Here is a 17345-nt window from a genome sequence, read left to right as displayed (position 1 = left end):
AATAACAAGTAAACAATACTAATCACAGTGCAATTAAATGTTACTAGCTCTGGGCAAGTGTTCTAAACACAAATAACAAGTAAACAATACTAATCACAGTGCAATTAAATGTTACTAGCTCTGGGCAAGTGTTCTAAACACAAATAACAAGTAAACAATACTAATCACAGTGCAATTAAATGTTACTAGCTCTGGGCAAGTGTTCTAAACACAAATAACAAGTAAACAATACTAATCACAGTGCAATTAAATGTTACTAGTTCTGGGAAAGTGTTCTAAAATACAAATAATAAGTAAACAACACTAAACACAGTGCATTTAAATGTTACTCGCTCTGGGCAAGTAAACAAAGATATGTTTACTCAAAACAATTAAGTAAATTATATTTTTTAGTACACGTTACTTGATTAAACCTAGTATTGTAAAGATAAGTAAAGATAGCTATTGGATTTTACAGTGTAGCTAAAGTAGGTGATCTATAAGCTCACAACGTGTTGCAAGGGTGTTGTAAGCTTGTAGAGGTGCTATATTTGCTATTGTTGAACATTTGACATATTTGAAACTCTTGGAAAGTCTGCAGTTTATTTAAATGTGTATGCTTAAACATAGGTTATAAATACTGTACTGTAGTTGTCATGGAGCCCAGTTTCATGAAATCAGCCATGCTTTTTAAAAGACCATAAAGCTACAGCTCAGGGGGAGGGGACACGATCTCAGGACAATTTTCTGCATGAGCAGTGTCATGCCAGTACGGGACGAGCACATTCCTTATCTCTATTAAATCATATACATTTCATGTATATCATTTTAAGAAACAGGGCACCAAAGGCACATGGGAATCTTGGACAAAATGCTTGGTTACCCACGACTCCTACAGTATGTCAATCATAGATTGCCGTTTATTTACAACATACATCATTCAACCTGTCAAAAGCTAGCTGATGGATGTGTACCCAGGGGTGTCAGCTTTGTTGGTAAAGCTACAGTACACAGTAATATCTGGGGTGTTATTTTGATATAAGGTTAAGCACTTAAAGCCTCTTTCCCTGAAGGTGTAGAGGCATACAAATTTGCATCACTGACACTGTTGCACATTGGTCATGAATGGGATTTTACAGTGCAGCGTCATGCACTGGGTGTCATTTGGGTCAGAGGAAAGAAGCATGGGACTTTCTCGCCTGCTCGCCACCCAAACATCTTCAGCTGAGCCCATTAAGGGAGCTCTGCACACAGGCAACCAATTACACATGCCTGATTGCGAACGCGGAAGGAGGCGCGGCGAAGCCGCTCCTCCGACCAAGTGGAGCTTACTATGTAACTCTGCCTGGGTTGTGTGTGTCTCTGTCCGTATGTCTGTGTTCACGCTCTCATTGGCTGCATGCACCCATGTGACTCACGCTCTCATTGCCTGCCTGCCCCTGGGTGACATGACTCACATGCGTGCACTGCCTGTAAGCAGCCACCCGAGTGCACCAGAGTGCAGGAATTTAGACAATGCTCTGACACACACACACACACACACACACACACACACACACACACACACACACACACACACACACACACACACACACACTGTCAATGTTCTCTCTCCATCACGGTGATTACAAGTCCGTAAATACACAATATTTTCGAGCTGCGTTCGCTTCCAGCGTTCGCGCGTCTTACTTGTTCTCAGTGCAGTGTCTTTACTGTATACTGTAACTGCACACGGAGAGGTGTGAACAGGCTGTGGATCCATACTTTACACATCAGGCTGATAGCAGGTCATCAATGCTTCCTAGAGGAAGATTTTTTCTCACCCTTGTTGAACCATAGAGTTATTAATCACTCTGACATTCAAAGAAAAACAATAATGTTTGTTGAATTCACTATGTCGATACATGCCCCATTTGTGGTTCAGCTGACCAGGTGTGTCTCTGTATTATACAGTTCGTGAAGCTGTATGGTTCCAGTATGGTATGCTTCTGTGCTCTAAAATAGCACATTGATCTATTATTGGGACCATCACCAATTACAGTGTATTGACTTTGTAATGGTTCTGTCAACATGCTATGATGCCATGTTCCATGAGTGACAAATGGTCTGTGAAGAGCATGGCTGTGCCAAAACCTCATGAGAAATAGAAGGTGAAAATAGACAATTTTAGAAAGAAAACAAGTTGGTGCATGGGCAATTAACTACGCAGCTCAAATTCTTATTGTGCTGGAGTTATAAATGACAAAACACTGGGGTTATATGGAGCTCGACAAGACGACGCTGCCAAGCTGGCAATACTTTAGGTTAATTGGCCATGGCTAATGGACTGGAACAATCCATTGACAAAGCTCTCCACTTCACCCACAATCAACGAACCAAGCGTAACACACCTGTTTACTTTGTATTATTGCTGAAAACGAGATGTCCCATTTGTATTTGCAAGTTGCTATAAGCACATGTATATACTGTATATGAAAGTAGTATAACAATTTATCTAGGATTTTCAGCACCTTGATATTATTTGCTTTGTTACCCAGGTTATTAAGAACATTTTTTTCTTCCTGCTTATAGTCTGATTCCGCTTTTTCGAGTTTTCAGAATTTGGAGTACAAGTGCAGTAACTGTTGAATACTTAGCGCAGTGAGTACTTAGTGCAGTACCTGTTGTCAGAGAACTTATCAGTCACGTGGGAAGCACAAACTTAGGAGAGTTTTGGATCTCTATGTCTTCATATGGGCCAAAAGTGAAGTATTAACATACCTTTTAATGTGTGACATTGGTTATTTATCTGAAAAGCAACATCACACATTTGAGTGAGGGATTTTCTATTCCTAGCTTTGTGGCACAAAATAGCAGAAGGAAGATGTTTACGTTAAAAACGTGGTAATCTTATGAAGAACAGACATGGTTGGCATGGCATGAGGATGTTCCTCTGCCTATTTAGAGAGACTTGAGTACGTAGCCTATACTGTAGCTGCTTGGGGAAGAATCAAAGGAAGGAAATGCCTTTATCCACCAAGCCAAAGCCAAAGACAAACTTCAAACTTTTTTCTTTTCCATGGTGCCTATACTAGTTTGCCTGCCTTCGCATTGCAGAGCTCCATGTGGCTGAGGGGTCTGAGCAAGCCTCGAAATTCCCCGATGAGCGCGAGAATAATCTCCGCCCGAGAGAGCAGAAAGTGGCTTTCCTCAAATCCCGTTCCACAGCGGGCGGCGAAATGAATATTCTCAGCATAAGAAGAAAAGAAGATGCTTAATGCAACCTGACAGGCGAGGCATCCATGCGTCTAATGTCTAATTTCCAGCGCACCTTGAGGATGGAGTTTATGCCGCATGTTTTACCTGCCCTCTTCAGCAGCCTGTCACTAGACGATGGAATCCCCAGCTGACTGATCCCCGGGCATTCAGAAGAAGTCACAAAGGCTCACTATAGTGAGGCCAATGTGCGGTGAAACAGTAATCTCATTTCAGCCTTGTATGGAACGAGAATCAACCATTGTCTACCCCAAGGGGGTTTCCCTCGTATTTTGCCCCTGTAAATGAAGACACATGTCATTTGCGAGCCATTATGAATGTGACTGATTCTTTGACCTTTATAGGGCAAATGAGGACCTGTTTTTATTTCACATGGATTCTTTTAGTGAGGAATTAGCATACGTCCGTGACCTGATTTAGACTGACGCTGTCAGAAGCCTTCGAAAAAGTTACATAACTGAATGTCAATTCCTCCACTAGTGGATTCTATAAAGCTTAGTAGTGACAGCGTATGCATAATGAAACGTCTTCTATTATAGTCTTTGATTTATTGGATAGAGAAAGAATTGGTGCCATAAATAAAAAATAATGTCTCTGAAATTGAATGACTGCCACTTTGAATCATGGAGCTTAGCCAGTGAAATCCTCAGTGATCACTGAGTGTAAAAATGGACCCAAATCCATACACTCTATGGATTTGACTGTGTGCTTTGGTGTGCACACACGCAAAAAGGGTTTCCAAACTTAACCCATGAAGACCTGAAGCCGATTCTAGAAATGTCTTCTAAATCCCAACAGTATTCTGAAAAAATTATGTTTCTATATCAGTGGTTCTCAAACTTTTTCATGTCAAGGACCCCAAAAATGATAATATGTATTTGGCCGCCGACCCCCATCTCAAATTATTTGGTTCCAGGGGCCCCCAGAAGCAAAGATTTGAGTTAAAAATGTTCGCTTTAATTTTTTTTATATATTCAAAGATTTTCACATATTTTTAAGATTTTCCAAAAATAGCAGATCTACAAGCTCGTAGAGCGGCACTCGGTGCCGCGCTATGAGCTTGTATATCTGCTATTTTTGAATAGCCAAAGTGTAAAATAATGCTTTTTAGCTCAAATAAAAAAATGACACAGATGCGTTCCAGGTCTTAATGGTTTAAGGCATGTATGGTGCAGAGAAACATTGTATACTGTAGGTGGTGAAACCGCAGCTCAATGTCTCATCAAATCCCTTTTTCTGCTCAGCTGATTTGGAACAGCACTCGTGAATGGAACACATAGGCCTGGAGTCAAATTGCTCCCTGTGTGCATATACAAGACTCACATGTGTTCCATTCTTCTTCTAGATTTTATGTGTTGCGCGGATCATTGCGCTACAGGGATTTCTGTGGCGTTGAAGGAGGAGGCAGCTGAGAGATTTAGAGGCACAAGGGATGGCATATATATATATGTATGGAAGGCTAGTTAGAAGAGCTGCTTCTGAATCCAGAGCGTTCTATGGGAGTAGGGAGTTGAAGGATATTGTGTGTGTGTGTGTGTGTGGGGAGGGGGGGTCCATGGAGAGCGCGTTACTCAGCTCTCTGCAGGGGAGACGTTGGATTGAATTAATCGGCTGTGAAATGTGCAAGTTCTGCCCAGGCTGACGTCTTTTATGTGCATCGGAGTCCAAAGATGGTGGTGGTGGTGGTGTGGTGGGGTGGCAATGGGGGAGGTGCGCTTGGAGCAAGGGGGAGAGGAGAGAATGTGCGTGTGGAGGGTTGGGGGTGGGTGCTATATGTCTTCAAACTGAATCTGAAAAGGTGAAATCCCCCTGGGGTGGGGGAATAGGGGGGTGGGCTTGACCCCTCCCCCCCCTCCCCTTCGGTCATGCCGTGCGTCCACCCCCTAAGCCATCGCTTTTCACCCCTTATTGCCACGTCTCATCCTGTCTCTCCACGCAAGCTTGAAGTCAAATCATCCACTCAGCATATATATAGGCCACGGCAGGAGTGTGATGCACAGGTCGCTGACTGGTTTTATGCTTTATGCACACTGCACACTGATGCTGACACGGTTGTGTTTCACATATAGCCAGAGCTGATAATGGGAATATTAACGTTCGTTAAGCGTCGTGATGGCACATGTAAATAAATAAACTCTGACATCTAGCTGTCAAATGGAGAGGAAGAGAGAGAAAGGGGGAGGGGGGTGGAATCAGTAAGTGAACAAGTGGGCTATAAGCATTGGTTCTCAAAGTGGGGTCCGGGGACCCCCAGGGGTCCTTGGGGGGGTTCCAGGGGGTCCCCAGCTAAATGTGTTAATATAGCATCTCAATAATGTTCACCTTTTATACTTTGGCTATTCAAAAATAGCAGATATACAAGCTCATAGCGCGGCACTATGAGCTTGTAGATCTGCTATTTTTTTTAAATCGTGAAAATTTGTAATAAACTTTTATATATATATTTTTAAGAGAACATTTGAAACTCAAATCTTTGCTTCTGGGGGTCCCTGGAACAAAATATTTTGAGTTGGGGGTCCGCGGCCAAATACATATCATTTTGGGGGTCCTTGGCGTGAAAAGGTTTGAGAACCACTGGGCTAAAGAACAGGGAAAATGGTAAAGAAAAGAGAAGCAGGTAATGAAAGGACAATATGTTTCCATATCAACTTATTATTGGGATCAAGGTAGTAAGGAAAAACAAACAGAACTATCATGTCTGCCTCTAGCAAGCCCCAGTAATAAGTTATGACAGTTCACGGCATAGCCAATGAGAGCAACAATTAGTACTGTACATTAAAGGAGGTGTTGTTTGTTGATGTGTCCATGCTAATAATGTAACCGCCGTAACACATGCCAACACAAATGAAAGACTACAGAAATCAACAGAGGTCGATGCCTAAAACTCTGTAGCTCATATCAGTGGAGCCCTGTTGCAGTCACTGTAATGCTGTTGCTTACGGCTGTGATGGTGTGACAGTCACAGAAATCACACCTGGGAAAATGCATGGTCTTTGAATTAAAGTTGTTGGCAGATCATTAGCATAATGTAGTGTTCATTCAATGGGAGTATTTAAAGCCGTGATTCTCAACCTTTTTATGACTACTGCCCCCTATCCAAGATCCAGGTCCCTTACTACTGCACCCCCACACCCAATTAAAATGTTGGCTACGTTTCTGCTCTGAAAATGTATGTTTATGTATTTTGTTGTTTATATCATTTTGAATCTCATTCAATGCCAAATAACATTTTTTGTATTAAACTGCTCCTTTAGAATTTGATTATTAGTCAAAGTCCCACACACACACACACACACACACACACATGAACACACATGAACACACGCACGCACACGCATCCATGCATCCACACACAAAGAAAGAGATTCCTGTAAAAAGTATTAACATACCTTTTAATGTGTGACATTGGTTATTTATCTGAAATGCAACATCACACATTTGAATAAGGGATTTTCTATTCCTAGCTTTGTGGCACAAAATAGCAGAAGGAACATATTTACATTCAAAACGTGGTAATCTTATGAAGAATAGACATGGTTGGCATGGCATGAGGATGTTCCTCTGCCTATTTAGAGAGACTTGAGTACGTAGCCTACTGTAGCTGCTTGGGGAAGAATCAAAGGAAGGAGCTGCCTTTATCCACAAAGCCAAAGACAAACTTTAAACTTTTTCTTTTCCATGGTGCCTACAGAGAGCAAAAAAAACTAAACGATGATCCACCAACCAAAAAAAAACCTAACTATTACTAGTAGTATTGTATTGCCTTAAAATAGGCCAGGGATAACATTGTATTATTATTTAGTGTTAAACAACTGCTAGAATTATAAATTGGAAATTCAAACACTAATAAGGTCTTATTGATCACAAACTGTAATCAAAAGACGCTCATTTGGTGTGAAATACCAGACAAGAAACATTAACCACTTAAACGCTGTATGGTTGACTGGAGTCCCTCAGGGCTGTATGCTAGGGTGTTCTCTGTTTTCTGTTATTTCGGGGAAAGCTTTTGCAGTAAATAGCAGGCCGACAAGCTCGCGTTGTGAGCTTGTCACTTGAGAAGAATGAAGTGTTTGCTCTGCACTGCTTGTCAAACTGCAGGTACATGGATAATGGATGAGCAACCTTGTGGCTGCTGAAAACAAAAAAAAATTCCGTAATGCTGGCTGCCGCCTGAAAATATTATGCTGCTGTTTCACTGTGAAATTGTTGACTTTATGTGACTCCAATCGAGTCGAGAATATTTAACAAGGAACGATGCAACAGGTCAGTGTTTGCGATCACACAACTTTGGTGGTGTTTGACAATGCTTTGACAATACTGGTGGTGTTTGACAATAAGGGCAGAGATGAGGAGAGAGATGCAAGACAATGCGGATGTCACATTTTAACCAGCGTTCTTACATTCACAAGGAGCATATCGTTACTATCGGGTAGAAACCTCCTATCGCCATGTTTCAACTTTCGTAATTAAAGGGATATTTCACTTTCAAACACTTTCAGACAGCTTTTAACACATTGCGTGCCAATCGCATAGTTCTACGCGAACCTAAATAATTGCGCAGCGTGCCAGTCGCGTAGTTCTACGCGAAGTGGTCTTTATTTATTTATTTTTCTATTAAGCTTCCGCTAATCCGCCATTATCTCCGGTGTTGTTTTTCTCCGCGCTGAACGCTGTTTAATAGAAACTGCGACTACTGCAAAATGGACGATCACCGATTGAAAATTTCTTCTCTGGGCCACTCAGAGAAGAATTTTTTGTTCAGCTGTGTTTAGCGAGGTCTGTGGCGAGGTGAAAAAAAAAGAAAAAAAAAAGAAGAAAACAGTCATTGAAAAAACACAATCATCTCACGCATTAGAAGGACAATATCAGTCACCAGAACCAAGGACGGTTGTTTTCAATTAATCTAACATGGTTAAAATGGAGTTGGAAGTTACAATGAGTTTGTATAGGAAGGGGGCGAAATACTGAATCAAGCAACTTAAAAACTGTCTGGGGTGCTCACAAAAGCCCATAGACGTTAAATAAATATCCCATTAATGCCCTACTTTGTCATACAAGTGTGACGCACAAAAGTAGTGAAATTCATTTAGACTCAGCTCAGGATGAACCATTTACCGTTTATTGCAATGATATTGCATTCAGTTTGGCGGTGTGACTCTGCTCATGTGATATTACAGATTACCTGGGCAAGCATGACACAGAATCTGAGATCACAAACCCCCACAGAGCAGAGCATAAGATACAGTTATTACATGAACATAACATTGAACCTTCAATTGCATAATTAAACTACCACAATCCATAGAACCACAGTGCAATCCACAGAATCATCCTATTAACGATATGAACTAAATGCCACAGGGAGGAGGCCGGGGAGGTGGAGGGAATTTTAAAACTGACAGCTGTACAACCAGCTGAGACAGCCAAGCACGTAGAATGAACAGTGAATAGTGGACTGCTTAAATGAACCGCACTGTGGGAATGGGGGCGTGGGTGAGTTAGCTCGTAGCGAATGAGAATGACGTGAGGTTGAACGTGGAGAGACAGACTGATTTGTAGGTGTATGAATTAATTAACTTGTTAGCGAATGAATGAGGGGGGGGGGGGGGGTCTGGGGAGAGTGAGCTTCCATGTAAACCTCCTGCCTTCTGTGCCTACATGAACTATCCCTACGCTGAATTATTTTTTGTATTGGATTTCCTAGGGGAATCTTAGATTTCGTCATATAAGAACTGTGTTCCAAAAATAAACAAACCACCATGGCGGTTTGTGTGTCAACAATTATTTTATATCCTGGGCGCCCGCTGGCCTAGCGGTCCAGGCGCATACCAAATATGCTGATAATCCAGCTTGACAGCGTGTCGCGGGTTCGACTCCCGATCCTGACGACCTTTGCTATGTGTCACCCCCCCATCTCTCTCCACATGTCCTGTCAAATAAAGGCATAAAAGCCCCCAAAAATATCTTTACAAAAAAAAAATATATATATATATATATATATATATATATATATATTTTATATCCTTTGGATAAATTAGTATTGTTTTCAGTTGATGCTTCATATCCATATTATGAGTAAAATCGCCCGGCTGATTTGTTTATTTTTGAAACACTGTTACATGATGCTTATATGACACTTATATGATGCGATCTAAGATTCCCCTATGGGAAATCCAATACAAAAATAACGCTGTGACCCCGCGGGGATAGCGCCCTCTAGCGGCAGTGGTGTCAGACTCCGGCACTCTATGCCATTGCCAGGATATAATAAGGATCAAAGACGTAAATATTCCACCCAAAACAACTGACTGACTTAGTAAAGCAGAACTGCAGTGTCAGATTGTTATTCCTGATGGGTTGTGTATTTGGGCAGGTGTGTCGGGCCTGTCAGAATGCATTCTGGGAAATGTGCAGACCATAAAACACACTTTCATCTGGGGAGAAAGACCCCAGAGTATAGTACATGGTTTTGAATGACACAGGCACGCATGTGTGCGTGCGTGCGTGTGCGTGCGTGTGCATGTGTGTGTGCGTGCGTGCGGAAGGTAGTAAACAGGCAGCCGATGTAAAGGCTACATTGTGTCTGCATGTTTCTTCTATATTTTGTATGTGACACTTTGTTACTGGACACTGTGGACAGTAAGGAAGTAATGAGGTACTCGAACTGAACTGCTCCTTGCCTTTTGCGGATGATGTGGTTAATCATCATCGGTCCATGACCTCCAGCTCTCACTGGATCGGCTCGCAATCGCAAGTGTGCGGCGGCTGGGATGGCTATCTATTTAGTAAATCCAGTCACAGATGCTACTGTAGATAATGTTGTTTAATTGTTCTCTTAGGACTTAATTCGTTGACCATCTGTCGTACCCTACACACGTACAGATGAGGCATGCAGAGAGAGAGAGAGAGAGAGAGAGAGAGATTGAAGTGAGTCACTTATAAGCTGGGTAATATAAGCTGGAATTGGAGTTTTATAATCACCCTTTGAACATTAAAGATGAATGAGCCTCCGTTTATATGTTAGAAGAACTCAGTGTTGTGTCACTGGTACCAAGAGTGGCATATTTCTGTGATGTTGCGTTCATAATACATCTTATTTTTTTTACATTTATTTAAAAAATGTAGTTGTCTCCGCCAGGCCGAAAGGCATGGGGAGACTATATATGTTTTGCACCCTGTCCGTCCGTGTGTCCGTCTGTGTGTCCGTCCGTGTGTCCGTCTGTGAACACTAATCTCCGGTACCTTTGGCTTGATCGAAGTGAAACTGTGCACACACACTCCCTGGATGCCAGAGCAGTACCTCTGCCCAAATTTCTCACATGGGCCTGTCATAGCGCCACCAGGAGGCAGTTTTTTGCAAAACATTTTTTTTTTACAGTACTCCTACAGATTTTGTTCAAACATCACGCAAATCGGTACACAGTATCTCTATAGTCATTAAACGAAACGAGTCTTCCAGATTTTTCATATTCCATCCTGATTGGCTAAGATTGGCTTCCAAAGTTAGCAGGACTGCTCCACTTCAACAAAATGCCTCAAATTATGAACACAGCATGCGATTTCTGTGAAATTTTGCACGCACATTCCTACTAGGCCAAGGAAGAAATGCCACTTGAACATTTTCACATCGGCCTCATGGTGGCGCTATAACAAGCCAATTTGCGTTTTTACCTTTAACTGCACCGATGTGTGTAAAACTTTGTATGTACAGTACACTCCCTATAGAGGCCAAAGGAAAATGTTTGCCCTGCATTTTTCACATCCGCTTTTTATAGCGGCACCAGGAGGACGACTTATGTAAATTTTATCAAAATTTCACGCAAATCGGTACACATGCTCTCTATAGTCTATAGTATGTGATCAAGACGGCTCTGTTTAACTTTTCATATTCCATCCTGATTGGCTAAGATTGTTTGATCTAAAGTTTGCAGGAGTGGCCCGCTTTCAACTAAATGCCGCGAATCATGAACGCAGCATCCGATTGCGGTGAAACTTTGCACGCAGATTTGCACTACGCTGAGGAAGAAATGCCACACTTTTAACACATCGGGTGCCAGCGTTTTATTAAAAACAGATTACTTTGAGTGCCAGAGATCTCATCGTTTGTTATAGCTGTGGACTCCACGGCGAGCACCCACCCGAGATCGATGGTCCTGGCTAACGCCTGGAACAATAACATCTCTCACACGAGTCGCTATTACGAAAATGACTCTTTTTCCCAATGTAAAAAGTTTCGGAGCTGCAGAGGTTTTCATCAAGGAGACAAAACGAGAGCGGACGGGGAGACATGTTTTTTGGCATGGTGATCCATCTGTCCCTTCCTTCTCAGAGTCACCGTGGGTGATTCCAGAGCTGCGCTAGCCCCCCTTGTGAAAAATAAATAAATAATAATAATAACACGTTTTTTTACCGTGTTCGGCACCTATGCGCTACTCTTTGAAAACACGTTTTTTACCGTGTTTGGCACCTGATGTGTCCCTATTATAGTGCCACCAGGAGGCCAATTTTTGCACATATATTTTTTTCATATTACTCCTATACAAATTGTGTCCAAACATCACGCAAATCGGTACACCTTATCTCTATAGTCAAGTAATCAAGACGGATCCATACGACTTTTTCATATTCCATCCTGACTGACGAATTTCGAACATTGCTGGCCCACAATAACCTACCTGACTTGGCGGAGACCTGTGCTCCGAGGAGACATTTTGTAGTTTATTTATGTATTTGTTTAGTTGTTTAGTTGTTTATTTATTTATAGTGAGATCACAGTTGTTTTCTCTTTTTATAGGGCTATGTTGATTTCAGTTATTGTTGGCAGTCATGACAGCCAGTTCCCACCTGATGTTATGTGGGAGTTCAGACTGCTCCACACCGTACTGAATAACTGCTAGCTTGCATAACATCTTCAGATTAGGACTTAAATCTAAGATATACAGGTCATCAGGTGTGTTGTGTCCTCCAAAGAGGATGACACTTTCTCCCACCATGCAACAACCCATCCAATAGCTACCACACGGGACTTTCCCTTTGGGCTCAACCTTCTTCCATGAGAAGGTCTGTGGATTTAATTTCCAGAGATCATTGAAGGTCTGGTTCCAGTTTCCGCCACCAAATATGTACAGCTCTCCATTGAAGGCAAAGGCTGAATGACAACAGCATCCTTCTGTATGAAGCTGTGCAGAAGGTGTGCTCAGCCAGCAGTTGGTCTCTGTGTCAAACACTGTGATGATGTTGTTGTAGTGGCCACCCATGTCCCTATAGCCCCCAAATACAAACATATTTGTCCCGATGATGGTGGTAGAGTGACGTGATGAAAAAGGTGGTGGAGTTCCTCTGGTGTTAATTAAAGACCAGACCATTGTGGTGGTGTCCAACTTGTGGATGTCTTTAGTGTGTCCAGTCAGCTGGGTCTTTCCTCCATAAATATACATGACCTTCCTCAAGACACAGGCTGAGTGGTGGTACCTCTCCTCTGGAACAGTACCGGCAATATTGGGTTTGGACCATCTGTGGTTATCAACATCAAATGAATAAAGCATGTTACAGTAAGGATTATATCCCCCCCAGATGTAGACAATATCTTCTACCAGAACAGCTGTGTGGCCCCTGCGCACGCAGGGAACCTCAAGGTGACGTTCTCCTCTTCCATTTGTCCATGGGGGCAACTTCCTCCAGCGCAGGGACACTGTGTTGAAGATGTGGACTTAAATCTGATCACTGTTGTTCTTGTTACTGTATCCTCCAAATGAGTACAGCTTGTGTCCAACTACCACAGCAACTGGGTAGTAATTCTTAGGTCCTCCTTTCAGATGTATCGTCCAGTGAAACATTTTACACACCAGCACCACTTTGTGAATCAGCGCAACTAACTTACAGAAGAGGTTGCTAGAAGGCAGGGCAATTTGCTTCCAGAAGTTGCTGGAAACAAATTGCCCCGCAATAACAACATTTAAAAGGACAATTACATATGATGTAATAATGATGTTGTGATCTCATTGCGTGATGACATCATTATATGGAATAGCTATGACGTTACTCAACCTGAATGGCTATTTTATCTAAATCCATCTGAATTGTGTCAATACTATGACATCAGTAATCCATATTTGGGCATAGTGAGAAAAAAACACACTACATGTGTGAATTAATGACTCCTCTGACAGGAGGGAGAATTATAACGTTTCTTTGTGAAACTGAGCTGGCATTAGGACCACGCTTATTAACATTCATTCAATAACAAAATATGAATTCTGCATTCCAGCAGCCTGTATGAGTTCCAGTCTGTGCACTAGGAATATTTTAGTCATGCTGCTTCAGTTGAACCATATACATGAGTTTACTGATTACATGCATTTATTCTATTGCAATGTGACTGACACTTTGTTCATAAACATACAGACACACATATTGCGCACACAACACACACAAGGCATGTGAGTTACAGAGCAAAGGCTTTGTTCTACAGGAAGACAACTCCACTATTAGGCCCCTCTCTCTCTCTCTCTCTCTCTCTCTCTCTCTCTCTCTCTCTCTCTCTCTCTCTCTCTCTCTCTCTCTCTCTCTCGCTCTCTCTCTCTCTCTGTGTGTTAAGTTATCAGCTTGAGTCCTGCCACTGAGTGATGATCCATACATCCATCTATCAATGTATCTATCTATCTGTATAGCTGTACAGTTGTGTGTCCGGGTAGCTAAGTCAGTAGAGCGTTGGCCTTTGAATCACAAGGTTCTGGGTTCAATCCCAGACACAGTTTCAAGGCAAGTACTGGAAGCTGATGGTAGGTGGTGCTCCCAAACACTATTATGCCGGAGATTAGCTGCTCGCAGACAGACGGACGGACAGGGTGCAAAACATAGTCTCGGCACTATGTTTTGCACCCTGTCCGTCCGGCCGTGTGTCCGTCTGTCTGTGAGCAGCTAATCTCCGGCACTGTTGGCCCGCTCGCTGTGAAACACACACTCCCTGGATGACAGAGCAGAACCTCTGCCCCCAACTTTTCAGATTGGCCTGTTATAGCGCCACCATGAGGCCGATTTTTGCAAATTTTTTTTTTAAATATTACTCCTATAGATTTTGTCCAAAAGTCACACAAATCGGTACACAGTATCTCTATAGTCATGTGATCAACACAGATCTGACCGATTTTCCATATTCCAGCCTGATTGGCTAAGATTAGCTTCCAAAGTTTGCAGGATTGGTCCGTTTTGAACAAAATGCCTCAAATCATGAACGCAGAGTGCGATTTCTGTGAAATTGTGCACGCACATTCCCACTAGGCTGAGGAAAAAATGCCACTTGAAAATGTTCAAATCAGCCTCATGGTGGCGCTATAACAGGCCAATTCACGTTTTTACCTATATCTGCACCGATCTGCGTGAAACTTTGCACGCACCCTCCCTAGAGGCCAAGGAAAAACCTCTGCCCTGCATTTTTCACATTTGCTTTTTATAGTACCACCAGGAGGCCAACATTTTTGGATATTACTCCTACAGATTCTATCCAAAGAACACGCAAATCGGAACACAGTATCTCTATTAGTCATGTGATCAAGACAAATCTGTCCGATATACTGTATTTCATATTCTATCCTAATTGGCTAACATTGGCTTCTATTTTGAACAAAATGCCTGAAATCATCAATGCAGCGTGCGATTTCCGTGAAATGTTGCATGCACATTCCCACTAGGCCGAGGAAGAAATGCCATCCTTCTCACATTGGCCTGTTATAGCACCACCAGCAGGTAGATTTTTGCAAAACAAATTTCTGGAACAAAATGCCTCAAATTGTGAGCCGTTTAAGGCCTGAGAAGAAATGGCACCCTTTTCGCATTGGCCTTTTATCGGGAGGCCACAATAGCCTACCTGACCTGGCGGAGACATAAACTTTTTCTAGTTTATGTTTATTTTTTTCCATTTGAGCTGCTTTCGTTTGCCATGCTCTCCCCCAAACGCACACAAACACACCTTATAACTGTCTCTCTCTTGCATGCAAAAAAACCTGTTACATAATATGCACGCTCAGAGGTAAATGTAAACATGTGCACTCGCACACACACACACACGTGCATGTACAGTACACCCCATGAAGCCAGTCTGTTGGATTTGAGGTCAGTCAAAGTGACCCAGTTTCATAATGCATATGGCAGCGGCAGAGTGTTGAAACTTTGCACGCACATTCCCATTAGGCCAAGGAAGAACCTGAATTTTGGGTGCTGCTCTTTCACCAGAATATCGGCAGTGTCCTGTTGCTTGAAACCATCAATTGAAAAGCACTTCAGAGAGAGCCAAGTCAGTCAAATAGCTAGCAACTATAATACAAACGTATGTTTCTGCATATCACACAAAAGAAAATATGACTATGGGTGCTATTTTGGGGCATTGGCGTGAGGTACGCAGTGGACAGGTGAATTGACAATTTCCTGGAGCGCAGTGGATGTGTTTTTCCTTGCTTGGGTGTGTTTTGTATTTTGGGGACTGATAGGGGGTGTATCATTTGCAAATCAGCAGTAGGCTACACTGCAATTTTGGGGTCATGGAGGACCATGATTTGCACCGTCGGCCACACTTGGCCCAAGTGGACCAGTTGTTTAGCGAGGCGTGTGATCATCAATTGCTATTGTGCACCCACATAGACATCTCCCAAATCACTCAAACTCACTTTATTATGTTTTGCTTTTCTGTTTCCATTTTATGTGAATCCCCAATGTGTCGTGCATTCTAAACTGCACATGACTCCAGTTAAATGCGTATCCACCATACTGTTGAGAACGCATAATATCCATATAGGTTTCTGCTTCATAACAGGCGTATTGATTGGTCACCAGTAATGCCAGGTTCTGGTTGACTTATTGCCGGACATCGTCGAACTGTTGACGCTGAATGTCTTAATACAGTGGACGAACATTCGGTGAAAATAGGCAAAGAGATTTGGAGTATAGAGGGAATAAAGGAGGGGATCAAATATATATCCATGTGGGACCCAGGTCAATAAAGTATACAGGGTTTAAATGGTTAAGGTGCTTAAAACAGGGAGCAGACGTACTGGGATGGAGAGTCTAACGGACTGTTTGAAGACTTTTGCCTTTCATAATCCATGCGATGTGAAACGGCTACTATTTTATAGACCAGTGGTTCTCAACATTTTCATGTCAAGGGCCCCCAAATTGTTATGTATTTGGCCGCGGACCTCCATCTGAAAAGATTTTGTGCCAGGAACCCCCATGAAAGAAGATCACAATTTTTCAACATTAATAGGGTTACATTGATTACACTGATTTTGATGCTATATTAACACATTTTGCTGGAGACCCCCTGGAACCCCCTCAAGGACCACTAGGAGTCCCTGGAAACCGCTTTGAGAACCATCCATATGGACATAATAGTTTATTTACGACATATAATGTACAGTATTATGAATCTGACTTGTGAACTGCAGACTTTACACTGAGAAACACTTCTTATAGCACTAGTGTCAGATCATGTATTAAATGCGTTTGCTATTTCCGTTCAAAAGATCAATTTACGTAATTTGCTCTTATCGGTCTGTTTGGGGTAATGCATGTTGTTGTCTTGGGAGAAATTATTTTTCTGAGGTTTTTCTTACGTGACGCAATACAGAGCAGGTGCACTTCCTATGATTGCTGCTTGGTTGTGGGTGTTCAGCTACAGTCAATACTTAGTAAAAATAAACATCAGATGAGTGGAAATAGCAGCACTCCAAAATGCAAGACTTTAGCTCAAGATTCACATGTTTTATTTTGTTACATCAGATTGCTAACGTGTTCCGGGCCTTCATCGGAGCCTATATCTGATCGGTACGGTATCGACTGATACACAAGTTATTTTTTATGTTGACATATGTTGACTATTATTGTTATTGTTATTGTTGTTATTATTATTAATGCTCCAACAATGTCTGAGGAACCAGAACAAAATAATTGTACTCTTATGCACCTGTACTCAAGACGTAACAAAGAAACCTTGAACCTTGAGATTACTCCTGTTCATAAGAAGGGTCGGTATGAGAAGTCATAATTAAGCCTAAAACATCTCCCTTTGGAACAAAAACTTCTGGAAGATATCCCCTCTAGGGGCAGATATCCCCTCT

The sequence above is a fragment of the Gymnoscopelus braueri genome, assembly GCF_963280865.1.
Source record: "Gymnoscopelus braueri genome assembly, chromosome: 14".
NCBI classification, from domain to species: domain Eukaryota; kingdom Metazoa; phylum Chordata; class Actinopteri; order Myctophiformes; family Myctophidae; genus Gymnoscopelus; species Gymnoscopelus braueri.
Note: the sequence above shows the minus strand (reverse complement) of the source record.